The sequence below is a fragment of the Neophocaena asiaeorientalis genome, unplaced genomic scaffold (genome assembly GCF_003031525.2).
Source record: "Neophocaena asiaeorientalis asiaeorientalis breed wild unplaced genomic scaffold, Neophocaena_asiaeorientalis_V1.1 scaffold235, whole genome shotgun sequence".
Classification (NCBI taxonomy): domain Eukaryota; kingdom Metazoa; phylum Chordata; class Mammalia; order Artiodactyla; family Phocoenidae; genus Neophocaena; species Neophocaena asiaeorientalis.
This window is the reverse complement of record NW_020173206.1, coordinates 342,565-368,652: the sequence shown is the minus strand read 5'-3', so window position 1 is coordinate 368,652 and position 26,088 is coordinate 342,565. Positions and strand designations below refer to the sequence as shown.

The following is a 26,088-nucleotide window of genomic DNA, read 5'->3' as shown; positions in this document are numbered from 1 at the left end:
TGGGAAGTTTCCAAAGAGACTATCAAATACATTCATGGTCTTCCACGTTGTGTTGGGCCCCATTGGATGTCTATTTTCCCCAGTATCACTATAAAATATGTCCTGTTCCCTTCTTTTTTAAATGAAGTTGGGGCCTAGGACTACTGTTAGACTTCTCTGGGAGTAGACACATGGAGCTCACAGACAGGATGAAGAGAGAAGAAATGTGTGTTCCTGTGAGAGAGAACAACAAGGTGAAAGTAAAGGAGCTGGAAATAGCAGGAGCGCAGGAACTGAGACTGTGGAGGAGCCGGCGGGGAGCTGGCAGAGCTCCACACCAGGGGGCGCTGTCACCCCCCTGCAGCTTTGTCGCTGCCCTGGTTGGCCAGAGTACTGTGGCACAGGGGACCCTCTCCGTGGTGGGGAGGGGGAAAGTCCTTGATGAAGGAAAGGGGAGGTAGTCATCCAAAAACATAGTTCGCTCGTCAAGTGTGCATGGCCCAGAGCCCATCAAGGGTAAAACAAGAAATAAACACCGAAGTATCTCCCATCACAGAGCCTAGGCTGGCATGGTCCCTCATGGCCTCGCCATGCCCTCTGTCGAGAGGCAGCCTCGGACACTGGGAACTCATGTGTCTCTTTCCTCTTCTTTCTGACCCATTGCCTCAGACTACGCGGCTTGAAGACAAGGACTATATTGTTTTGTTTTTAGTTCTCTACAGTTCCCTCAGCAGATGTTTGATAATATCGATTGAATTTACTCAAGCTTATAGATTTCTGAGAGCAAAACAGTGTTTTTAAAATAACAGAATTTTAAATTTATACTTGAAATTCTAGACAAATATTTCTTTCAAATCTAAAATTCAAAGATTTAATCCTAATTTCACTTGATGTCCCAAGTATTGAGTGGCTCTTGCTATGGTATTAACTCCAGGTGTAGGCTCTTGGCAGGGTGGCTGCTGATGGGCAGTCTCCGTCCCCACCCCTTCCCTGGATCCAGGGTGGTCGGAAAGCACTGGGGAACACTTGGTTGGGTTTGCCTTGCTCCATGTTCTCAGCTTCAGAATTAACATATGTGCCCTTTGCATTAGCCTCTCAGGCCCAAGGAAACAGGAGAGAACAGTGAAATCCCCTCAGTTTCCAGAAGCCTGCTGGCTGAAAGTTCCCCTGGAAGGTTCAGCCCATGGGTCTGTTGGGGGAAGGGGAGATGACAATGCCCCATCCCCTAGAGACGCTGAGATCTGAGCTGTCCATCAGCACCAGCCCACTTGAAAACTTTCAAGGTGAGAGAAGCTGGGACACCTCCTTTTCCCTCTGGCTCTCCCTGCCCGCCCCTGCTAGAATGTGGCGGTGTGTGTACCTGTCCTCCATCCCCTGCTGGTCCAGTGCTCCGTCGGGACGTTTCATGTCCTTCCCAGAAGGCTGGCCAAGGCCTAAGCACGCACTAGGCCATTCAGGAAACCCTTGCTGAAATCATCTAAAAAGATGCAGGTTTCAAAGTGCTCTTCCTTCCCTCACCCCATCCTGTGTTTAATGACAGTACTCTTGCCAGTAAGGACAGTCGTGCCATCCCCTCCTGTCTGTGAGGGCCTCCTAAGTGGCCAGCAGTTGCCCATCACCCTGCTGAGGCCAGGTCATCCCCATTTCACAGCTGGGGTCAGACTCAGGACAAAAGTCTTGCCGGATGTGGAGAGGCGGGGATTCCAGCCCCAGGGCACGTCTCTGGAGTTACCATCAGGAGAGTCTGTTCTCCCCTTGAGAACAGTGTGGGGTGGGACACTACCTTGGCCAATTCCAAGACTAAACTTCAAGCTGGGGTGCAGACGGAGTGGAAATGGGAGGAGTATGGCTATCTCTTCCCCAAGAAGGTTGCGTGACGGCATCCATGTTTCCTCTCAGATACACTGGCTGAGATTGTAAAACCCAAAACAGATACTTCAAGGCTTCCATTACTGTTTTCTTAAGGACAGAAATCATTCTTTATTTATACATAAATAACTTTTTCTTGAGCAGGCCCAAAGAAATGAAACACAGATGGAGATAATGTTGAAAATGTTTACCTATTTCCTCTCTGAGGACGTGAGATTAGCCTTTCTCTGGGCAGAATGTGTAATCTGCTGGAAGGCAGTATCACCCTTTTGATCTTGCAATGCAGTTTTCATATCTTTGCCACAAAAGCTGATTCTTATTGTGACATTTTTAAACAACGATTGTTCGCCGTGCAGAACGGAATGGGGAAGCTCAGCTGAACGTATAGATAGACGGATGCTTGTCGAAGGCCAGACTATGGGAATGAATTTTCCCCATGTTGCTTTTGCCCGGTGACATTGGCATTAACTCCTTCATCCTGGGACACATCTTGTGCACTACCTGGAATCTGATGCTCAGCTGTACACATCGGCCTCCCCTCACTTGCATGCGGAGACCACTGATTAGTGGCCTTGTCCACTCCTTCCAAGGTCTCTGTGCCCTTCCTTCTGGAAGTTAAAGGGTCCTTGATTAAATGGCAGAAGCAGGTTGAATGGGGAAATGTATGAGGAAGGGCTTTTATAAACTGTGGGGCAACACAGAGTTGAGGTGCTGATGATGTCTTAGTAGATAGAGCTCATTGGTGCAAGCAACACAGGAGGCCCCGGAGCATTTGACTGGCCCTACTGCCTCAGCTCGCTAACACGGAAACTGACATTTCTGAAAGTCTCCTCGCACTGCTGTCTCGCCTCCCTTCGGGGCTTTACAGCCTTTCAAAGGGAAGGCATTGGATGAAGGAGAAAGGAGCAGAAGTGGCAAAGACACAGATTTCAAACCTGTTCTGTTTCATTTTGGCTCCAGAGAATTTTGTTTGTGTGGGGACTGGAGTGAGTCTTTCTGCGGAGAAAGACTCTTTCTGAGTGTACCCACCTCTGTGCCTCGGTAGGCCTGTGATGTCCTGCCCAGTGGCTGATATCAACCAAACGCCAGGCTGCGTAGCAGCAGAGTGAGGGCGGGAAGCAGCCAGCAAATGAGAGGTTAACACCGCCCAAGTTGTTTGCGGCTCCGTGGCATGCAACCTCCAACAGCATGGCCATCTTGCAGCAGAGCTAAGATTCCTCTGCAGCCACAGGGAGGGAACAGATAAATCATAAATGAATTTGAAATTATATTTCCTTCTCTTAGCTTTTTTTTCTTTTTGTTCCTTCTCTACCTCCCCACTCTGGGAACAATGTTACAGAAAATTGTAGGTTGTAAATTCCAACCAGTTCATTTAGCCCCATCCTTGCTAAGGGTCTGTGAAATGGCATCTCCCCAGGCCTATTTCATGGGGACTGTCAGTGAGTTCTGCACTGTGCAGACATCTGAAGAGCAAAAACAGGAAGCCACCAGGATGGAAATGGAGCCAGAGGTGGGCAGAGGCACAGGCCAGGTGTGTGTACTTTGGGCACATCTGCACTTAGAACCTATAGTATAATGAGTTGGGTACAATAGGGCCTTGTCCCTGTGCTGGACCAGAGCTGGTAAAGAAGATCTCAGGCTTCTATGCCTTGTTACTTGTGCTGAAGGGTTGTTTCCTTAAAGCAGAACGTTGTGTGATGCTGTGTCTTGACCATTGACAAGCCTTTCTAGAGAAAAAAGAAAAAAACCTTCCTACTCTTGGGTACTAACCAAAATGTCAGTGACCACCAAGGAAGGGCCTTTGGCCCAGGCAGGGGAAGCCCATCTCTGGGTCTCAGGCAGTGTGGTCCAGAGGCGAGGCATCAGCTGGTCCTCCACATTTGTAAGCTGGACTTGAGTTCACAGCCGATGGGCTTCATTTCTCCCCACTGGGATGTTTGGTCTCTTTGTGTGTGTATGTGTGTGTGTGTGTGTGTGTGTGTGTGTGTGTGAGTATGTGTGGTGTGTGCTCCAGATGTGATGCAGAAGTCAAAGCTACAGGCCTTGAGGAGCCACTGGGGCTCATAATGGAATCCAGAAATTACCTCTGAAAGCCTGATCCACTCAATAAAAAGCCTCAAGCTCTTTGCAGGAAATACCCAAGCTGCTAATGTCACTGTTCCCAGAAGAGCGGCCCCTACCACACCAATGGCACCTGCAGGGCTTGCTGATGGCAAGACGCCAGAAGGGCTGGGGCCTGAGAAGAAGGGCTGTCCAACCAGGCCCTCCAAGGGCTTCCCTGCACGTTCAGGGGGACCACAGCCTTTGGACACTGCCCAGTCTTGAGGCTCTCCCATACTGCCCAGGGGATGGGGGCCAGTACAGGTTTTCACTGAGCACGGTCTGCCTGCCCAGGAGCCCCTGTCTGCAGGCCGAGAGGTAGAATGGGTACCAGGCTAAGAGCCTGTTCCGTAGATCCCGTCACTGACTCTCTGCCTTTGCCTTTGCATGTCTCTCCCAAGACCTTCTGCGTTACCTAGTGCTGTGGAAGTCTCCTCGGGTCTGGTCTCTACCTGGCACAAGCCGCCCCTGAGATTTTCCTCTCTTCTCTCCCTCTAGACTTTTTTCTCTTGCAGACCTCCTTCAAAGACCCTCTGCCCTCAGCCTCTGCTGGTGAAGTCTGCATGCCTGACCCTTTCTAAAAGGGCGAATTTATTTGAAAAGGCAATCCATATAGGTTAAGAAATCTAATCAGTAAGGTACATGTACATACATGTTTAAAAAACAAATGTCTTTCATCTTTTGCTGTGTTAGCAGCAGCAGCTGCAGGGCATTACCTCCACCCAGAGGGCATCATGCCTGCCATGCTCCTGTTCGTTCTTTTAGGTTAAACCTTCCCTGCCTTTTTTTTCTTTAAGATCAATCTCAATTACTTCTTAAAAAATTTTTTTAATTCTATTTTTTTATTTTAATTTTTATTACTACTATTTTTTATTTTTGGCTGTGCTTGGTCTTCGTTGCCGCGTGTGGGCTTTCTCTAGTTGTGGAGAGCAGGGGCTACTCTTCCTTGAGGTGCACGGGCTTCTCATTGCAGTGGCTTCTCTTGTTGTGGAGCACAGGCTCTAGTCGCACGGGCTTCAGTAGTTGTGGCTTGCGGGCTCTAGAGCGCAGGCTCAGTAGTTGTGGCGCACGGGCTTAGTTGCTCCGCGGCATGTGGGGTCTTCCAGGACCAGGGCTCAAACCCGTGTCCCCTGCATTGGCAGGCGGATTCTTAACTACTGCGCCACCAGGGACATCCAGCCTATTATTTTCTTAGGAAATAAAAACACTTCTCAAGACACTATGCCTGGCATTTTAATATGATGAGTTTATTCTTTCTCTGTGGCAGGAAAACAAGGAAGTACCCAAGTGAGGAGCCCAGGAAGGTGAAAGAACTAAGAGGAGGGAGGGCCAAACGGGGAGACTGCTGGACATGCCACAGGCACCTTTCTCTCTCCCCTTCCCCAGCTGTGCTGGAAGTTTCTCCAAACAGTGCATCTCTTGCTCACCTCTGTGCTCCCTTGGTATGGAGGCTGCCATGTGGACATTTAACGACTCACATTGAGTGAGGCCTACTGTGTGCCAACCTCTGTGCTGGGGTGGGAAGCTGAGTCAGATAAGACGTGGTCCCCGCCCAAGGTGTCCCAGTCTGTGGAGGAGTTTGGCAACAGAGAACATTAGAGAACAAAAGGCCACAACGAGAGCCCAATGGTAGGACAGAGTACTTTGGAGCCCACACATCTTGGGGTTTCTCAGCGATCGCAGGCTCAGTCCAGGGGCCGAGGGACTGAGGACACTAAACAAAAGCCTCTACACCCCAGCCAGTGGCTGGCAGACTCTGTGGCATCCATAACAACCAGATCCCAGTCAACAGGACTGGGATGGCTGCTCATAATGGGGTGTGGCAGCCATCTTGCTGGGACCTCCCAGTGTTCCCAGGCTCTGTGCAATGCCACCTTTGAGGGCAGAGGGAGCTTACTGTGTAGGCAAATGTTTCATAGGTTCATGCAACCATCTTCCCTCTGTCTAAGTGTACCAACTCCAGTAGTTGCTGCTGCAAGGTCAAATTCAGGATTGAGGCTGGCATCGTAGAGTTGGATGTGGTAGAAGGGATTTCATTGGTGCAGACCCACATTAGGGAGAAACCAAACCCAGCACCCTTTCAGATAGAGCTTACCCAGGACTTCCTTGCCAAGCTTCATTTTGAAAAGCTCTGCAACTTTACTTAGATGTGTGTGTTTTTGCTTTATAATCAGATTTTCACCAAACTGATATATCATTAAACCTTTGTTTTGTTTTTACAATACATGCTCTATTGCGAAACCAATTTCAACAAAGTATTGCAAATGCAATGTAAGTTTTATGTCTTAGTGTTGTGTGTTGGGTTTTTTTTGTTTGTTTTTTTTTTTTCTTTGGTTGCTAGGGTATCAAACACTTTTGAGGAAGTAGCTTGATAGTATCTATAATATGGTGGTTTTCTGGATAAGAGATTGCATTATGCCCATGTAATATATTTGGGTAGACTGTATCCATCATGGCTCGGCTAGATAAATAAATGAAAACTCGCTGATTGAGGAAGAAATGTGATATTGCTCTCGCTGAGAATGGTTTATGCTTCTCTTCTGACAGCTGCTGTTTTGCCAGTATGCCTCATCTCTGCCCAACTTAGTCGTTTCCACTTCTTGTGGAAGATAAAAATGCTGCAGTGGCTTTCAGAACTGTGAGGATGCTGCCTCTGAGGCTGGTGGCCTCCCCTCCAGCCCCTCAACCCCGCCCCCTCCCTAATTAGTCATGAGGGCCTCTACTAGGCAGTAACCAAGTGCTCCACATGGTGGACCCCTGAGGGGACCACACACCCTCGCCTGGGTGCATGCTGTGGCTCCCAGCCGTGGACTTGGGCTGGGAGACCTTGGAGAAAGTGGCTGGTTCCTTCTCTCCCATCTTCTTCCCCAGGTTGGCAGCCTGGGCTGGGCAAGAGTCAGGGCCAGCCCAGGATCTGACCTGGATTAGGTTTTGATCCCCTGAGACAGCCCAGAAGAGTCAGAGCACAGTCCCCTGTGTGAGGCCCCTACGCCAGGTACAGCAAGGAGCTGCTCCCAGGGACAGGTACCACTGCCCAGGGGAGGAAGCATGCATTCAAGAGTTCATCTAGTCTCAGTACATGAACTTGGAAAGCTATACTGTACACAGAATATTGTCTTAATGAGGCCGTGGGGATAATGATGATGATGACGATGACAACGACAGAGTACAGACTTCAGGAGAGTGTGGCATCAGTTAAGTCTTTAGTGAGTGTCAACTGCTGGGCTCACCTCACCCCTAGCCCTCCCCTCCCATAAATGAGACCTCCTTGCAGGAGAGAGAAGAATTGTATGTCCTTTCGGCCTTCTCGCTGCCTTTGTTGTCATTGGACCTGGAGTAATTTGTTCATTCCTTCCTTCCTTCAGTTGTTCTTCCATCCGTTCATTCACTTTGGAGGGTGTATGTGCTCCGGACACTGCTGTGGACACTGACATATATCCAAGTTCGCAAGGCATTGTTTGTGTCATCCCACCAAGTCACTTCCCCTCTGCATCTCGGCTGCCTCTCAGGGTTGTTGGGAACATTCAGTGACTCAGTGTGACACAGTGCAGAGTGAGCCTGCAGTGGAGGAGAAAGTCATTACCCTCATGTGTGGGGTTTTTAGATGAGGTCAGCAGAGCTGTGTCACGTGTGGTCTCTCTGGGCAGGAATAGAGCCAGTGCACCTCACTCAGGCCCCTGGGGCCCTGCTTTCCCAGTGGAAGACCACTAACCCCTTTTTGTCTGTGTAAGAAGGACTCAGAAGCTCAGAATGGCAAAGCATTTCCATTCTTCCCTGTGGGAAAAGCCCCTCTCTGAATTTTTTCTGAGATGGACTCCCAAAATTAATTATGTCAAAGTCTACTAAAACTAAATAAATCCCTCCAAACTAGCTGCAGAGGTCATTGGAAATGTGAGCCTTTGTTGTGAAAGTTAATTTAATGCTTTCACTATAGATCATTTACCATTCCTGGCACATTCGTGGTTAAGATGATGGATTCTGGACCCAGACTGTGCCTAGGTTCAAATCCTGGCTCTGCTATTTATAAGCTGAGTAATCTTGGCCTAATTGCTTAACCTCTCTGAGCCTCAATTCCCTCATCTGTAAAGTACATGTAATAAGAGTATGTACCTCACAAGGTAGCTGTGAGGATTGAGTTAATGCACATAAACCTCTCAGAACAGTACCTGGCACCTAGTAAAGCAATGGATGTGTTAGCCACTGTTAGTGTTTCAGGGGGAATTTCCATTTAAATGAGAACTGTCTACAGAAATTTCCTGCACAGAAATCTCTTAGCTCAGGAAAATTTTCCCAGCTGCAGATCGCACGAAGTATTCCTGTGTTGTTTGCCCTCTTGTTGTTTGGTGCAACACAAATACCTTTGTCATCTCTTAAAAATCCAATTCTTTGGTTTGGTACTTGAGAGATATGAGCAAAGGATGACGGAAACCAAACAGTCTGTGTCTTCTTAGACATGCTTCTTCCCAGGTAATCAGGCCAGAGTGACACTCAGCAGTGCAGCCGGGGTTTTTATGAGGGACACTGGGCCAAGCAGCTAACGCTGCCGACTGCTGATGTCTTGTCTCCCAGCAGCCTTGGTCTGCAAGGGTCCTAACCTACCTGGCCACGGCTCTCAGCCCCAGTGGGTTTGCACATTCACAGGCTGCGCCCAGACCATGGTCCCCCAGTGTGTGCTGGGGCTTCCAGATGGGCGGATGTGAGACTGACCTGGAACCTGGAACCCTGGGATATGTTGTCAGGGGCCACCTTTGACCTGCGCTACCAGCACTCACTCCTCTGCAAGGTCAGGGGCTCCGTCCTCTGTGTTCCCGCAGCCAATGCGTGGAACCCATGGAAGCCCCAGGTGTTCTGCAGGTCCGCCTCCCAGTCAGGTGTGGGCTCCTGGAGGAGGAGGGACTGTGTCTTCTATGTCTGCACCTGCAGTGCCTCCTGATGCGGGGCAAGTGACGGGGCAGGCAGACAGCAGAACAGATGGTCCTCTCTCTGTGGCTGTGGGTACCTTGGTGCTCCTAGCTCATGGTGATTCCAGTGCTCTCTTTCCACGATGAAGAGCTACAGCGATTTCATCGCCCAAGAAATAGAAAAAGTCCAGTTCTTCTGCCTGACTCTGACAATTCTGTTGCCTTCAGAACTGTTCCCAGGGCATTGGAGAAATCCCTTCCCCTTTAGTTCTCCATGTTTTGTCTGTAAGAGGAGTGCTCTCTGCCCAGCATGGTGCTCCACAGAGCTCAGCCAGTGGCTCTGTCCACAGGTGTGTTTGAGCCCTGTCCCCACTGCACTGCTGTTGACATTCTCAAGTTTCCCCTTTGTATGTAGAAGGCCCTCAAGAGATTTCTTGACTGGAATGGAAACCTTGACCATTAGCCAAGGCAGGTGGAATAGTCAATGGGTACGGTCCCTGCCTGCCCAGGTCAACTCAACCTGCCCTCGAGGGGCTTTGCCAAAACAGGGGCCAAGGGGAAAGCCTCTTCCTCCAAGTTGCCCAGGCCCAGTGCCCACCCTCGCCTTCCACGTTTCCCTCCCTCCCTTTCCTTCTCCCTTCTTCTTCCTCCATTCCTCCCTCTCTCTCTCTCTGTCTCCCTCTCCTTCCATCTGTCCTTCTGTCCCTCTCCCCCTCTCTGTCCCTCTCTCCTTCCCTCCTACCCCTTCTCCCTCCCTCTCCTCTTATCCCATACTTTCCCTCCATTCAGCCATGACCCCACCCCCCCTGCTCCCACAGTGGGAAGGGCTAGGCCACCTGGGAGTACCTGGAGTCCCAGTCTTGTCCAGAGTGCACTAAATGCGGACACGGTCGGCCTCTCTCCCGGCTAGTCTGCAGCCGACCCTCCCCTCCTCTCTGAATGCCCCAGATCCTTGATGGATATGATCTGAGGAGGCACCAGTAGACGCCTGCATCAAGTCAGCTGCTTGTGGCACCGAGCTGACAGGTGCAGTGTTTTCCTGGGGATGCTAAACTGAGAAAAGCACCATCTCCCATCGTAATGGAGCTAATGGCATTCCACTCAGGACAGCTGCACTTACATCTGGTGTTAAACCACCGTTATTTAAACTTTATGACGCGAGAGGATGCCAGCTCATCCACTTGCAGCATATAAATTATGTCAATTGCTCATGCACTTTTTTTAACCCTGATTCTCCTGAATTATGAAAGGCAGACAAGACTGGTGATGGTTCTCAGGGCTCCCCTGGGCCCCATGAGCCGTGAGTGTGCAGGAACCCTTGCTCAGGCTGTGTGCAGATGGTTAAGTGCAAGTGGCAGGGCTGGAACCCAGAGCCTCCCCACCCCCTGGCCATGAGGGCAGCCATGAGGGCGCAGTCCCGATGGGGCCCCCAGCTCCTGAGGGAGGCCAGTCTAGGGTGAAGCACTGAGGTAGCTCAGAGCAGACCAAAGGCCCAGCCACCCTGCCCCATGGGACTGCCGCAAGCGTCAGTGAGGTGCAGCAGTGGTTCAATGAGCTTGCTGTAGAGTGTACACGCCAAGGGAATCCAAGGAGTGGGGGCTTGGGCATGCCCCCCCTTCCCTTTTCAATGTTTATCTATCCTCCTAAAGGCCACCACGAAAAGGGAATATTCTTTGGGAGGGAAGACCTGTTCATACCATTGTCAGAATTACCTCCCCAGTAGGAATTAATCAATTGGCCATTAAACATCTGGGTGTGAGTTAGTCAGTCGATTACCTGAAACATTGGTGGCAGCTGTGGTTTAAAAGGAGCACTGTCAATGGGGACCTGAATTTAAATCCCTGTCTTATCGCCTTTAGAGGGTGTCAAGCTGTTTTGTGCACCTTGACACAAAAAGTGTTTGTTCAGAGCTCAGGACATTCAGAGCCTGTATCCTGGGATACTGAATCAGTAGGACATTTTTCTAAACAAATGCTGCAAGAAGTCAGGGCCACCCTTTGAGAAATGCTAAAGAACGTCTGACCTTGGGAGTTGTCGGAAATCTCTCTCAGCCTCAGCCTCTGTCTTTAAGGTGGGGATGTTGATGTGCCCCCAAAAGTGCCATTGGGAGGAGACTGAGAAATGCCAGCATTTGTGGGAGAGCGGTGGTGGCAGGGAGGCCCTCGTCTTGGGTGTGACCCCACTGTCAGCCCCAAGAGCGGGGGAGCACCTGACACTCACTATGTGTGCTGTGAGTGGGTGCACTCAAGCGCGTGAGCACTATGGTGCTGTGGACAGAGTGACACCCAAGGGGACAGGCCGGCAGAGGCCTTCTGCACACACGTGCCCCAGGTTGTGGAGCTGGAAGCTAAGCGCCTAGCATATGGCCCTGGGTGCTTCTCCCCTTCAGATGGGTGGGTGCTGGCCCAGTGCTCTCCCATGTCACTGAGGAAGGTTGCCCAGCCTGAGGAAGACAGCGGGTGGAGAGAGTTTAGAAGCCATGACTCTGCTACAGAGCAGACAGAAACCATCAGAAGGGCAGCCCCGGGGTGGAGAGTGGCATATGGCTTCATCAGGGGCAAATTAGTGCAGTGTGATCTTCCCGCTACTTTATGATCACTGTTTACTAAGAGTTGCTTAATTTAAAGTGTCTTTGCAACATCTCAAGTGTGAGCAAAGACTAAACACAGCTACTTTCATGCAAATATATGAAATGTGGTGTACTCGCACATGCAAACACAGGATAGAAATAACAATTTCCTCGTTGAAGATATTTGAGATAAAAATCTTGCCATCTGTTCCAAGAAAGAAAAAAAAAAAAAAAGTTCTGTTGAAAGATTAGGAAGTTTCCACCAGAATGGTGGGAACATGTAGCTTGCACTAAAATGGTATTTAAAAAATAATAACCCTGTGTACATTGTTGCTCTTTGTGTGTTTCTGTGAACTTTATCCAGTTTGAGTTTCAGCCATCTGACCCTTGATCCCGCCAGGTGTATTGTCTTTTCCCCTGTGCCAGCCCAGAGTGCTTCTCTCAAGCTCAGGGTTTGGAAATTTCCGGGAGATGCATTTTGTCCTGATTTCATCTGTCAAGTAAAAGTTCACCTTGAGAAAAGAGAGAATAGCGCTGTGGCTTAGGGGTGAACTTGGGCTCTGGGTGGCCCCACATGGCCTTGGGCAAGTCCTTTCCTTGCTCTGTGCCTCTGTTTCCCTAACTAACTTGGGCTGGTAATGATGCTGACCCCATGGGTGAGGCTTGTCACGTGCCTAGTGCACAAGTCCTCCTGGTATGTGGCCAGGGCTGCCCCTCCGCCTCCCTCGGCCATGCCCCCGCCGTCGTGGCCCACACGTGGTAACTCCATGGCACAGGCAGAGGAGCCCAGAGTGAACTGTCTCGATTGGGTCCTGCAAAGTTAGAAGGAAATGGAACTTTTTTCATTATATTTGACTTAATGTCCTTTGTTCACATTTAATAAGATAGGCAAGGTACCTGTTGTTGCTTTAAAGAAGGTACAGGGTGTGCAATTATACATGGCAAAAAGGTACGATGTGCGTGAAGCTTGGAGATATCGGTGGTGTTGGCTCAACGGCATAATGCGAATTCATCAGTGAGCGGTTTTGTCTTGGTGACTGTGAAAGCCCGACTGAGCCTATCTGACTCAGAAGGAAGAAGGACATGAATTTTGGGGTCCTTTGACTGAGGATCATTGCACAGATGCCTCTGTGTTTTTTCTTCTTACTTCCACCAGAGTTCAAGATGATATACCATCTCATGGGAGCTTTTTAAAAAATAAATCAGAGAATGGCACCCATGCTGTATTGTATTGGTTTTACCAAACATGCTTTTATTGACTCTGGTCAAAAACAGATGAGGATTTTTTTTCCTTTATCTTGATAAATAGAGGTAGATAAAAAGCATCAACATCACGTCTCTCAAGAAAAGCTGCAGGAGAGGATGTTCAATAAAAATGGATCTGACTCCACGCTAGCCTAGACTATTCAGCATCTTTTATTCTAGTGACTTAATGGCAAAACATTGCAGTTGTACAATCAGCGACAAAGAGAAATGATTGGGAGCTGAAAAGGATGCTTGTGCTATCAATTTGCAGTCTTGTTGCATCTTCTTGTAACCAAGTAGAGGAAGGAAGATAGCTGGGATCTCATTACCCCATGGTGCCGACATATAGCTGTCCTTAGCCCACAGCTGCCAAGGTGGACAGAGCTTGTTTCTGTGCCCACACCACTCCCCCAGGGCCCTTGCCCCTCGCCAGCACCCAGGAACTATTCAGTGAATGGAAGCGCCCCAGTGTCCAGAGCTTCTCCTGTGCCACCTGCTAGGCTGGACCCGCCATTCTTCCAGGGCCAGGGCCTCACTGTAAGCTTGCTTTTCTTTCCCTCCTCCTATCCCATCTGTCCTCCTACCCGAGAAGCTCTACTCCCCAAGGACCGTCGTCCTTAGAGTGACTGAACAAGTCATCGTGCTTAGAATGGAAAAATCAACATCTATCTCCTCCCAGGGGTCTGAGCCCTAATCCCTACGAATGAGGGAGTGAATTCCTAATGAAGGGATTTCCACCACTGATGGTGCCAGGCTGGGGCGTGGGTGGAGGTGGGCCAAGCACATGAATACCCTTGAGCTTGCCGCCTTTAGCAAAGCCTTCCTCATGGTACCTGCTCTGCCCATGTGCACCCTGGCTGCCACACCCACCGGGCACAGGCTGTCTTTGGATAGTGACGCCATCTCTGTAGTCATTGATACCAGAGCTGGAACACCTCTCATTCTAGACCTTGCTTCAGAGACAAGGAAGATACAGCCCCACAAGGAAAGGGAGTTTCCCTAGGTGTCCTGTGAGTCAACACCTGAAGATTCCTGATGCAGGAGAGGAGGAGGCAAGATGCTCTGCTTCCCCTAACTTTCAACCCCTAGTAATCCTAAGCTATTTATTTTTAGCAGTGGAGAGGACAGTCAACCTCCCACCTGACAACAGGATGAAAATGTTAACCTGTGATATCAGTCCTCCGTCTCACCCAGAGCCCTGAAATAACTTGTACTGATTTAAGGTAGAAACTCATGGCCCCAAGAGTAACCAAATACTGGCAGATCTTGGCCTGGTCACATCAGAAGTCTTCTAAAAAGAATGTCTTGTTTAAATTCAAGAGGCTATAGATTGAAGGGCTCACAGAGTTCTAGAAAAAGGAAAAAAAAAAAAACAATTTCTAGACACTCTTGTTCTACTCCCATCAGCTACCCCCACCCTACCCCTAGGGGGCCCAAATCTCCCAGACATCAGCCAAGGCTGGGAGAAGAGCCCCATCAGTGGCATCACTTTGCTCCCGGGCCTCCAATTCCAGGCCACCAGGGAATGCTCTTTGCCATTTCCCTGTCCAGGTTTCCTTCTAGGCAGTGTTGCCAATCAGTAGAATAAGAGAGACATGCTGACCTCACAGGTTCATGACTCTTTATCTATACTGACTTCCACAAGAGTGGGCAGAAATTAAAAAAGGTGTGTGGGGGCTTCCCTGGTGGAGCAGTGGTTGAGAGTCTGCCTGCCGATGCAGGGGACACGGGTTCGTGTCCCGGTCCGGGAAGATCCCAAATGCCATGGAGCGGCTGGGCCCATGAGCCATGGCCGCTGAGCCTGGGCATCTGGAGCCTGTGCTCCACAACGGGAGAGGCCACAACAGTGAGAGGCCCGCGAACCGCAAAAAAATAAAAATAAAAAAAAACAGGTGTGTGGGATTCCAGCAGCTCTTGAGCACCCAAACTCATCTGGCCCTTTTACATATAATACAAATCATTTCTCATAAACCGCATTCTTTGCCTGCAGCCCACATACTCTCCTAATTCCTCTTCAGATCTTCCCCAAAGGTGGAGCTAACTAGACCAGTTCTGTTCATCCTCTAGATCTAAGGTAGTTAATTTGCATGTGGTTTTTCCTCATGATTATGTCATTCTCATGAGGTGTGAGTCCCATTGTCAGGACAGAGAATTTGCAGGTCTGCTTCACTGAAAACTTCCCTTAGTCAAACTCTCTCTGAGTTCCTCACCCATCCCGCATTTAGGATCCTGTGAAGGCAAAGATTCTGCACTTTCTCCCACATCTACCTCTTTCCCCCACCCCCGTGTCTATTTCTCCGCATCATCTTAATGACCTGTATATGTGTCCCTGACTGCAGGGAGTTCACAGTTTCCTTTTTGTTTATAGGCCCTAGTATATTTCTTTCCACCAATACAATATATTCTCCTCCTGATAGATACTGCCCAACCCAAAGACATATCCTGGAAAATGTTTTGAAATATACACACACAAACATTCTACTAACATTGTGGAAGAAAAATCCCATCAACTCATGAATTCTTGTCTGTAAATACTGAATGCCAGAAAATCCTGGAGCAGTAGTTAGAGAGTTTTAAGGACAAATGAAGATGATCCAAGAACTTCGTACCCTGCCTAAGTGTTGCTCACGTGTGAAGGTAAGAGAAAGACATTCTTAGTTATGTAAGTGTTCAGAAGCATATGACATCTTCCTGCTTTTTCTTGTTTAAAAAAATTACTTTAAGTCATACTCCACCCCACTGATAAATGCATCAAAATAAATATCCAGAAAGAGAAATTGTGTCATAAAAGAATGGGCCATGAGATTCCAAATGAGTTAATATCAGAATTAAGTATATATAATTAGAGTAATATATTAAAATTCATTAATTCCCCTAAAGAGAAAGAGAGAAGGAAAGGAAGGGGGAAGGAGGAAGAGAAGTCACAGAAGGAAAGAAAGAAAGAAAGAAATTAAAGAGGAAAACTTGGCCTGTGGAGCTGAAAAACGGAAAAAATAATGATCCAAGGAAAAGGACAAAGCAAGGAAACATTAATAACAGAAATAATGAAAAAAAATGTTTAAGAACAACTTCCCAATGAAAAGGCTAAGACCCCTACATCGACTCAAAACTCCCACCCCATAACCTGACTATATTCTATTTGCATTAAATGTTGGCTAATAAGTGTTCTTTCCTCAAGCTCTAATCTTAGAGATTTAGTCTTAGATGATCTTCCCTTCTGATTCTGTATTCTCCAGTCACCTCATCCATGCTCAGAGTTTCAAGTACCACCAAAGTGCTGTGACTCACCTTTAAAGCTCCTACTCAGATCTCTGCTCTGATATCCAGACCCATAATTCCATCTTCCAACTGGGTACCTGCACTTGAGTGTCTCACAGGCAACTCATAATGTTCAAATTTAAACTCGTGGTCTTTGCCCATCACCAACCCTCCTGCCAAAACAAAAACAAAACACTACTCAACCAGCATCTGTATCTCAGTAAATGATACCACCATCCATACATTTTCAGAAGCCAGAGATCTGGGAGCCATCTCCATACTTCTTCCTCCTGTAGCTACCCAATCCAATCCATCACCAAATCTGTTTGACTCTACATCCTATATGTATCTCAAACCCATTCACTTCTCCCCATCTCTGATTCAAAGTACAGTTATTTCTTCACCAGACCCTCATAACCACATCCTAACCAATCTCCTTATATCCCCTCTTGCTCTCCTGGAATCTGTCTTCTACCCAGATACCAGAGCGATTTCTTTTCAAAATGCAATTGATGATTATGTCAATCAGTTATATGCAGATAAATGTTTAACAACTGGATCTCCGGGGGGTGGGGGGGGAAAGCCCTGATATGTAACATTTGCCAATATCCATGGTATGAATACTACTACCATGGGTGATTTCAAGTGACCAGTTCAGTGCTGTCACTGAACACAGAGTTGGGAAGAGATGTGCCCAGTTCTGCTCTTGTGTGCAGAAATCTGCAGCACATCACTGCCTGTAAACCCTCTGCTTAAACCCTTGAATGGCTTTTCATTGCTTCTAGAATGAAGGCTCAAATCCTCAGCAGGACCTAAAAGTTTCTTCATAGTCAGACCACACTGACCTTTCTAACCTCAGCTCGTACCGTATTCTCCTGGTCCACTGCTTCTGGCCCCACTTGCTGGCAACAAGTTCTTTCCTGCCACAAGGTCACCATGTGTCCGGTATGCTCCCAGTGCCTCCCACCCAATCTGGTTAACAAAACATCCTTTAGAGCTGAGCCTAAATGTCTCTTCCTCAGGGAAGCCTTTCCTGAGCAGTCCCCCAAGCTAAAAGAAGTGATTCCGTTATAAACTTTTGTAGCACTTAGTATCTCATTTTGCTCTATGCCACAAAACCACCATTGTAAATTTACATATACCTAGGAAATTATTGATGGATTAATGTCTATTTTTCATATTGTACTTTAATTTCTGTGAGGGTAAGCTTCATATTTGTTTTATGATCACCATTGTATTCCTTAATGCCTAACACTTGGCACATAGGAAATACTCAATACATTTTTTTTTTTTTTTTTTTTTTGCGGTACACGGGCCTCTCACTGTTGTGGCCTCTCCCGTTGCGGAGCACAGGCTCTGGACGCGCAGGGTCAGCGGCCATGGCTCACGGGCCCAGCCGCTCCGCGGCATGTGGGATCCTCCCAGACTGGGGCATGAACCCGTGTCCCCTGCATCGGCAGGCGGACTCTCAACCACTGTGCCACCAGGGAAGCCCTCAATACATTTTTGATGGATGAGAGAATGAAAAGACATACAATTAAAATCAAATGGCACAAGGAGGTTAAAGGAAGAAGAGTGGGCAAATATCTATTAGTCAGAAACACAAAAGATAGGAAAGATAGCAATTTTATAGACAAAGTAGAATTCAAGGTAAATACGTTAAATGAGAAAAAAGGAGGTTGTTTTATGGTGATAAAATCCATAAAGAAGATGCAGTGGTCAGGGAGCTTTGTGTACCAAATAACATCAGCCGTTAAAAGTTAGAAATAGAAGGAAAAATAAGAGCTGTAGCATGAGGCCTTGACATACCAGTAGAATTGAATGTAAGGGCCAGGAACAAACCTTAGGACACAGAACACTAACATAAAGACAGTATTTCAGAACTGTGAGAAAGGGATAGGATATTTTCAAATGGTGCTGGGAGAAACAAGTGTTTGTTTTTAAAAAGTGGGATTGCTCCATGATTCCAGTTAGATAAAACGGCTCTTCTAAAGCTTGTCCCAAAACACTCTAACAGGACATTAATAATCATAATAGGAAAAGGGTTGCATAGTCAAATAATTCTGGAAAACATTATGTTAAGCCAAGGTAAGCAGATTTCTTTATTGAAAGCTTTTCAAAAATCTTTGTTGCTGCTGTGAACTAGATAATTTCAAGAGAAATTATACATACTGTTCCCAGAATTTCTTGACCACAGGACATTTCATGAGACTGATATTTCATGTTCTGCAGAAACCACTTGGGAAATGGTAGCTTAAGAAGTAAATAAAATCATAAAAGACCTCAAATAAATATACACAGATATTTATATGCTTTTATCCAGGTGAACGAGTATCTCCTAACCCAACCAAAAAGGGAAGACACAGTTAGGCAAAAGGTTGATATATTTGAGGACATAAAATCTGTAGGCTTCTGAATATCATAAAGCCAATGAAAAACTGAAGGAAAAAAAGTAGTTGGAGTTAGGAATAACTTTACTATATAAAGAGTTCTTAGTAATCAATTTAAAAAAAAAAAGATTACCATCCAAATAGCAAAGGTGATGAAGAGCAGGAATGGAAAGTACATAGACACACACTCACGTTCACTTCCATCCACCAAATATGCATGATGGTTAAATATTGGAAAGATGCTTAACCTCACTCGTAATCAAAATAAGGCAAATTAAAACAGCATAATACATTATTTTAGCTATTAAATTGGCCACTTTTAATGATAAAATTCAGTTTCAGCAAGGTAAAGTGAAATAGTACTATCAAGTACAGCCAATGGGAATATGAAACAATACCACCTCTCTTGCCAATAATTTGGCAGTACCCATTTATCAAGTCTCTTTTTCAAAATGCCTTTGATTCAGTAATTCCACTTCAGGCAATATATCTCAAGGAAAAAAAATCAGAGATTGCCTAAAGATTTATGTACAGGGTTGTTTACCATAGCCTTGTTTATAACAGCAGAAGTATTTGAAGCAGCCCAAATGTCAAGCAGTGATTGGTTAAAGCAATTATGGTATGCCCTACATGACGAGATACTATGCAGTCATTAAAAATTATGACTTAAAGAAATATTCACAAAAAGAACATTAAGTTGAAAAGCATGATATAAAACTACATCCAGATTCCAGTTTTATAAAAATGCATATGTATGTTTATGTAACTGGAAAATACTAGGGTGACGTATACTAAAATGTTGAGTTATTCTGTCTGAAAAACATTCCATTTATTTTATAACCATCCCCCACATCTCCACATGTAATCCATCAACCAAGTTTTATCAACTCTACTTCCAAAGTATACCCTGCATCTTGCCAACTTTGTCCATCCCCAGCACTGTGCCCTGCCTGGTCAGAGCCACCATCATCTTTCACCTTGACAAACACAGCAGCCTCTCACTGGTCTCCCTCCCTCCCCCTTTGCCCTGTTATAGGCCAATCTCCATGCAATAGCTAGAGTAATCTGTTTCCAATGTATATCAGACCACATTACCTCCTGCTTAAAACCCTTGAGTGTTTTCCCAGCCCACCTTGAGTAAAATCCAAAGCTCTTTCCTTTGGCAGGGTCCAGAGGCCCCCAGAGATCCTGGCCAGCCTGTCTGACCTCATCTCGAGCATCTCTGTCCTCCCACTGTGCTGCGGCCTCTCCCTCATGTGCCCAACCTTGGCCTGGCTCTAGCTCTCCCTCTACCAGGGATGCTGACCCCCGCCCTTTGTGTAGTCGATTCCTTCCTGTCAGCTCTCAGTTTACATGCAACCTCCTCTGAGAGGCCTCCTGATCAAATCGGTGTATTTTAATTTTCTGCATAGCATTGATTACGGTCTGATTTTTTTCTTATGTGTCTATTTCTTTGCGTATTGTCTAAACTTCCGCCACTAGAATACAGCCTCCATCACAGCCTGCTATATTCACTTAGAACCCTGCCTTAGCAGGCAATAAATGCTAGCTGAATGCGTGAATTAGAAAATGAAACCAAAAATGTTTCATCAGTACTGGAAAAGTTAAATCATGACCGGCTACTTGACCAACAATCTTCAAAGAAGAAAATACTCTGGAAAATCTCCAGGTTGGAGGGGTATCCCGCCCTCGTGTAGATACACTATTGCCAGAGAGTGGGAAATCCCTCCCCTCACTAACCTCCCAGACCAGAAAATGACATTAATGTGGGTGGGCAGGTGGAATGGATTTGCAGTGTCCCTTGCTTCAGAAACAAATAACCCTATTAGGCTTTTGCAGGTCTCTGGGGAACTCGTCCAGGTTTTGGTGAATTCCAATGAGCTCCAGTCTTAATCATGCAAGATTTCACCTCTGGCTTTCAGCTCACTGAAAGAGAGAGCAGCTTAGATATTTGTCTGGCTCACAACTCCAGGAATTTCTCATTCCCAGTGTGACAGCCTGAGAAGTCGGAGGTAGAGACCTTAGTGGAGCTGCCCTTTAATGAGATAGGACCCAAGGAGCATTCTCCCCTTTTTGTAAGCCATTCCTTAGGACTGCTGACAAGAACTGGGCCATGACCTCACACTGCAAGGCACTAGAGCATGAAAATTTGAAAAGTTGCCGGATTTAGTGTTTGTGGTCTTAACTATACTGTAAAAGTCCCCACAGGACACTAATTTGTCGTGTTGCTGTGGACTAAATTTGAATCAAATGTGATCCAAGGCTGCTGTGTGGAAAAAGATCACTGAGCTAGTGAGTGATCTCTGAGCTAGCCTAGCCAGCCATCCAGCACCCCTTCCCATAGAGGCTTCTACTCAACAGTGGAGTATAAGATCTCTAAGAGGCAGATTTCTGCCTATTTTGTTCCCTGCTGAATCCCTTGTGCCTAGAACATCACATGCACATAGCACATAATAATTAATGTCAAATGAATTAATAAATGAGTGATGGGACTTCCCTGGTGGCACAGTGATTAAGAATCCGCCTGCCAATGCAGGGGACACGAGTTTGAGCCCTGGTCCAGGAAGCTCCCACATGCCACGGAGCAACTAAGCCCATGCGTCACAACTACTGAACCTGCGCTCTAGACCCCATGCTCCGCAACAAGAGAAGCCACCGCAATGAGAAACCCATGCCCTGCAATGAAGGCCCACAACAGCCAAAAATAAATTAATTAATTAATTTTTTAAAAACTATTAAAAAAATAAATGAGTGATGACATTTGCCCCCACTTACTGAGCCTCCCTGTGTGCCTTGCCTGGCTCAATTCTCATAGCAACTTGAACTCTTAGTCCTCACACCACCCCCACAGGTGGGTTTTGCAGAGGAGAACCTAAGACATTAGGTGCTACAAATCTCCCATGCAGCAAAAGTCTCTGAAAGTTAGAGCTGATTTCCTTTGTAAGGACCCTATCTGATCTTCATTGTGTCTAGTAGTTACTGTGGGAGAAGCAGGAATGGTGGTGGTGATGCTCATGGTAAGGAGAACCTCTCTCTACTAGCTAACATGTTTAGAGAGGCAGTGTGATTGTACAGAAAAACCACTGGCCGGGAATTGTCATATCTGGGTTCAAATTCCATTTCCTTTGCAAACCAGTATGAACTTGGACAAATCACAACCTCTCTGAGCCCCAGTTTCCTCATATGTTAAACTACGTGTGTGTTTGTGTGTGTGTGTGTATAAAATGAAACTAGCCTTGCCCAGCTTATATGGGCTATAGTGAGGCAGCAATGAGAGAAAAGACATGATTGGATACCTGTCAAACCCTCTGTTAGGTTGAGTTAACTGTCAGTGAGGTTGGTCCATCAGTATTTGGCCCAGTTCATGGGGGTTTGGTATCTATCCTTGAGTACCTAGGGAGATTTGGCGTATAAATGAGCTATTCCATATAAAATGTTTCCAGGTGTCTTGCACATAGTAAGCATTCAGTAAGTACTACTATTACTATTGTGTTAACTGGAAAAGCCTCCAAAGACTCTTGCTGTTCCCTGAACACAATTTTTATCTATACCCAGGAAGGCCTATGAGTTTTACTTTGTGTGATATGCATGTTATTTACAGTGGTATAACAAATTACCCCCAAACTTAGCAGCTTAAAAGCAACAACTTTTGTATTATATTTCATGATTATGTAAGGAATTTGGAAAAGGTTCAGCTGAGTGAGTCTTTTGTCTGCTTCAGGTGGCTTTGATAGGGCTACTCAGTATTCAGAGGCCAGCTGGGCTGTAATTGAGGGTCCCAGCCAGTATCACTCACATGTCTGGCACCTTGGCAGGGTCAGATGGACCCCTCTTCTCCTTCCACATAGTTTTAGAGCATTTCCACAAGTCTGTCCAGCAAGATAGTCAGATCTCTTACATGGTGGCCCAGGGCTCCAAGAGTGAGTGTTCCAAGACACGCTTGTGGAACATGTGAGGCTTCTTAGCCTCAGAAGTCCCAGTTATGTCTGTCACATTCTATTGGTCAAGCAAGTCACTAGGGACAGACCAGATTTGGGAGGAGGGAAATTAGACTTTGCCTCTGCGAGGCATCAGAAAATTTGCTGCCTTCTTTAATCTACCACAGGTGGTAACTCTAATCTCTTGGTAGTGTCTGCCTGGAGTGATGTGAGAGAGAAAGGAGAAGGCCTCGCATGGGTGCACTGGGCAAGAGTGGGGTGATTACCATTGTCTGCCTTTACAGTTGGGGCGTGAGTGCCCCATACTTGCCATCCCTGACTTAGTACTTTCTCCCTCAGAGTGTGTACCCTACCCTCTCTGTGTTACCCTATTTTCTTCCCATCAATGTTTTATTCTGATTGTATTTAACTATTGTCTACCATAGAGTTTTGTAGCAAATTCGATTGTTCACCACCACTTTGCAGGAACGGTGGGGCCTTAGATCTGTGCTGGGGATTCGTTTCTTTATCAGGTGCCCTTTTTCTCTAAGCTTTGTCCATGCATTCCTGGACAAGCTTTCTAAGGCCTTTGACCACTCTCTGTAGTTTTACCCAGTCAATTAAACAAGGCCAGCCAGGCATCTCTACATCCAGTTGTGGGTGTGTCCTTCAAGAAATGGTGAAAAACACGAATGACTGTGTTACTTCTAATTCTACCAAGTAGACTCCTGTTGAAATACACATCAGGAATTTGTTCAGGAATTTGTGGGAGGGAGGGAGGGAGGGAGGGAGGAAGCTTATTATTTTGGAAAGTCTTATTTCACTCTTTTGTTCTGTAGAGTAAGAGTTTGATATGAGTTTGGCTAAAACAACACACGCAGTGAGCTAAGGCATGCCTGAACAGTTATTCCTCCACTTCTTTTGTGAGTTCATGACTGCATCTGTAAGCAAACGTATAAGGGCTCTGACTTGTCCATTCCTCTCCTAGGTCCTGCTGAGATGACAGTGATGAACTGGAGACCTTATATTCATTTCTATGGCAACAAACATCACCGTCCCAGGGCCACTCCCCGAAACCTTTGCAAATGCTGCTTTCCCATTAAGCCCAACCCCTAGGAGATAGCAGAGTGTTTGCAGAAACAGCAAAGAGACCCACCCCACAGGGCCACCGTGGCTGGAGCAAAGCTAGGCTTCAGAAGAAGCATGTCTAGCTCCACCTACCTAGGAACAGCAGGTGAAACAAAGGCAATTAACTCAATTGGTTTTTCTCCAATTCTTCTCTTGTAAAGTTTGCCCCTAGTGTGAAAGATCTTACTTCCAACTTACATTCCACACCCAGACAGCTTTGTATCTAGAGTTTGGAAATTGCCTGGACAGGGAAAAATTGCACCTCACATTTCCCAAGTGCTTTGTGCATCTTGGGGCCACCCAGTCTTTCTCAAGCACTAATTATGAGCATTTATTTACAGCTCACATCTCAGAGGCTGATGCTATGCAGTGTGTCTGTGACCAGTGACCTGCCGTTAATCAATAATCAGAGATCCGAAAGCAAGAATATGTGACCTATGGTACAGACCCAATTAACCTGAAAAAGGAGGGGAGGGACCTTATCCTCTAATTGAGTTATATCTTGGTGTGGTGTGGGCCAGTGGATTCTGGGAGGTCACTGAGGGACCATGACCACAGAGTGAGAGTCGATGCCTCACAGGGAGTGGGTCCTAAGTGTATCCTGCTCCGTCCTGTTTCCTGTGGGCAACCTGGGGCATACAGACACCCATAACACAGTGAACCCCGATGGCCTAAACTGTCTTGAAGCCTAGGAGCCTCGAGATCCACCCTCAGAGGACAGGCCTAATATTGAGCAAGGCAGGTTCTGGAAGGAGAAAGAGCTTGGACTTAGCCCCCATCCTGGACATCTTCTGTCAGCACGACTGCTGTCACCGCGACCCTATTTCTTCCCATTTCCCTGGATGGTGGTCTGAGCAGGCAGTCCCGGCATAGGATCCTCCTTCTACCTGTCTTCTCACCTGTAACATGGGAATCCCAGAACCCCCCTCAGGAGATTGTTGTGAGGATAATATGAGGTCATGCCCACAGGGCAGTTGGCACAGAGCCTGGTGTGCAGTAAGAGCCCAGCCCATGCGGCGCTATCACCGTCGTCATCCTCACCGCTGTCTGAGTTGAGGATTCAGGGGGCAGCTCCTCAGCATTGGTGACTCTATGGGCGATGCGCTTCCTGAGAGCCCATCTCCACTGACGTGGGACACCAAGGGGTAAACCAGTTTACGCCCAGGACCCACGTCAGGCCACTCCAGAGACCAGATTTCCACAAGATTACTTTTTATGGAATCTCTAGTGTTTGATTTCTTCCCATTTGTGGTATCCTTAGGAGCCCATCTCTAAGGCAGGAAAGAGAAAACTAAAATCCCTGCCTGTGGACAAGGAGGCACTCACTCATTTCTGAAAAATGCCACTGGGACTTAAGGAGGCAACTTAGAATGATGGTGTTTGCATTTAACGTGGTAACAGAGCTAGCTCTGCGCATGTATTACAGTTACTCCCTTAACAGTGAAGCCAGTCGGCGGACCGGGCATAGCTCACTGTGTGCCGGCCCTGGGCTGGGCACTGGGGAAAGTCCCCAGAAAAAATCCTTTTAAAGAGTCGCATTAAGGTTAATGGCCAAAGAGAAAGGGGCATCCCGAGTTGGAGTGCCCACGCATGTGTTTGCGGTCATGGGCAGGGCTGGTCTGCAGCGCGTGATGACGAGCACCCCTGCCCGTGGCACGCCGGCACCTGGGCAGTCGCTTCCTGTTTGCATGGAGCTGCCCGGTGCTCGGGGCCCGGCGACTGCTGCCAAGCTGAGCACCGGCACAACATCCGCCATTCGCGCGTCTCTGATGGGAGGAATGTCTGGGCTTCACTGTGGACCACCCCCTGGAACCTGGAACGGGCCTGCCCCAGCCCTCCCCTTCACCCTCGCCCTCTGTCTCTCGCGTCTGGTCGGCTCCGGGCAGGGCATCCCCACAGGCCTCTCCAGAGGCCCTCAGGTTTCCAGTCAGAGGTGGCAGCAGGGTGAGGCGAGCAAGGCGCCGGCTCAGGGGCCCTGGGGCAAGACATGAGCCGTGGATCACAGCCCAGGTGGTGCAGTAGGTCTGTCTCCCACCGTGACATGTGTGACGGGTTACATCATCTGTCTCGCACACCCAGGTACCAAAGACCAGAAGCCCTGCCCAGTGCCACACACGTTGGCTGCAGTTCCTCATACATACGCCACAGTTTTTCAGAGCACAAGTGCGTGAGAATGAGTTTTGTCAGGATAAATTTAAATCCACTCAAAATTCATTCTCTGAAAAGTAACTCATTCCCAATTTGGCACACCTCAGGCATTGTTAGTCACACATTACTTGCGACCTCGCAACTAACGGAAGGTAACATCTGGTTTTAGAGGGTGATTCTTCTCCCATTAGGGGCCTCAGCAGAGTCCTTGAAATAACCACCTCCCCAGCTCTCTCTCTCTTACCCTCTGTGTACACCTGATTTTCCAGAAAGATCCATAATGGAAAGCAGATGTCCTCTGCACCTCCCCTGAGAGACCCAGAGGCCCACACTTCTCTGGTGCCGCATGAAACCTCTGAGCTGGTGTGTTGCCCTCGGCCCAAGCAGGGCCGCCGCCCAGGTCAGGGGAGAGGCCGGGACCCGCTGGAACTCAAAGCCTTGTGTGTCCCGACTGCAGGAGCTGGAGCCCTGCGGGGCTTCTCTGCACGTGGTCCACAGCTTTGCAACCTAACTTCAGCCAGGGCACTTGTAAAAACACACACTCCCAGGACCTGCCCCAGCCCCAGAACCGCTGAATCAGAATC

General features: G+C 47.5%; 1 protein-coding gene across 4 annotated transcripts in view; it reads left to right on the top strand.

The window, feature by feature from the left end:
- The window catches only part of FSTL4 (follistatin like 4), a 432,333-nt gene that overhangs the window by 140,791 nt on the left and 265,454 nt on the right, over positions 1 to 26,088 (top strand). The gene's annotated exons all lie outside the window — the stretch shown is intronic.